The following is a 1,860-nucleotide window of genomic DNA, read 5'->3' on the forward strand; positions in this document are numbered from 1 at the left end:
ATGTTATTATTTTTAATTGCAGGGAAAGAAAAATGAAAGAGATAATCATTTGAGTGGGGGAGGAATTGATTGTCACACAATGCTTTGATAGCAAGCTGGAAGTCAGTAAGCCTCAGTCTGACACTCACATGGACATCATAGTCATCAGAAGTCCTTGCGTCCGCATGCCCCTGATGCGTTGAGAGAGGCTGGCAGTTCAGGCTTCTTCCTTGTTTATGCTGCACAGAAGTCATATGTAGCGTGCTCAATCTAACACATCACACTGACACTCTCATCGTATTTCTCCTCTGATTGTTTGTTGTGTGAAGAAAACGCGTGTGTGTTTGTGTGTGTGTGAGAGACAGAATGTGTTTGTGTGTGTGTGTGTGTCTGTGGGTGTGTGAAAGAATGTGTGTGTCTTTGCGAAAGAAAATGTGTGTGTGTTTGTGAGAAAGAGAGCGATATAATGATTTGAGGATGGGAGAGAGAGAGAGACACACATACAGAGAGAGAAATTAAATACGTGGCAGGCAACCATCAGTAACTAAATAGGCAGCTGTAAATCAATCTCAATTGATTGAAAATTAACACTCGCTTTGAGGTCGTCACTTACAGTAAGTGTAAATTATATTATTAAAGTCATTATGTTACAGTTACCGCCGCTCTCGTGCCCGATCCATAGTCACAAATTCATATTTCCTGTCCGCTATGATCGCTGGAAAGGTTAAACAAAGTGATCCTGAATCTAATGTCAAGTGGACAAACTAATGCAATGGCTTTAAGCTTCAAAGAATTGAGAAAATGAGATGGAGATATTGTTTTCATCACGAGACCAACAACTCCATGACTAACATTTCAGGGACCACATCCTCATCATCACTTAATTACAAGTTAAGTTAAATTATACATTTATATAATAAGCATTTTGCATGTGCGGAAAACTTCTGTACGTCGTAATATATTTGTATATGAAATAGAAAAAAATAGAAAAAAAGAGACTAAAGCTATTTTTGTGTAAATATTGATACTTCTGGTCATAAAGATTTTTTACTTGATGACTTAACAATGCATGAGGTTATGTTCAGCCTCTGCTGCTGGAATGTTGGTTGTGTTGTTTGAAATGTGTGTCGTCAGTCTCCATGACGCTATAGCTGCTGCATCTTGAGTTGCTGTCTGATCCTGCCTTGCTCATTAGAGCGAGACCAAGCGGCCAAACAGCCTTTCCGAATAATGAGACTCATTGCAAGATACTTGAAAATGGAAACGCTGACCGTTCAGAATTCCCACTATAATTCCCTCTGCACAACTAGAACCAAAAAGCCAGGAAGATTTTAAAGGTCCCATGGCATGAAAGTGTCACTTTGAGGTTTTTTTAACATTAATATGAATTCCCCTAGCCTGCCTATGGTCCCCCAGTAGCTACAAATGGTGTTAGGTGTAAAACGAGCACTTGCTATCCTGCTCTGTCTTTGAAAAAACAAAGCTCAGACGCGCTGATGTGGAATTTTTCTCTGTATGTCGTCATACAGGGACATGCTACCTCCCCTTTCTCTGCTTTGCTCAATGAGCTACGACCATGCAAGCGCCACGTGTGTGTGTGTGTGTGTGTGTGTGTGTGTGTGTGTGTGTGTGTGTGTGTGAATACACGCAACGCAAGTGTAACTTCTTTGTTATTTGGATAACAATTCTGCTGTTGGTGTTATGGCGCATAACACGTCAGGTTCTCTGACGTCTCTGGTAATTCCCCAAGGAGACTCGTAGCGGGGGTTATCTCAGCCATGGTTGGGGAGGAATTGGGGGAAAAGGAACTTCAGCTTTGACTCCCTGAAGCACATGAACCGCGACATGGAGGAGAAAGGGATTGTTGCCCGCGATCGTTTC

The sequence above is a fragment of the Gadus macrocephalus genome, chromosome 20, assembly GCF_031168955.1.
Source record: "Gadus macrocephalus chromosome 20, ASM3116895v1".
Classification (NCBI taxonomy): domain Eukaryota; kingdom Metazoa; phylum Chordata; class Actinopteri; order Gadiformes; family Gadidae; genus Gadus; species Gadus macrocephalus.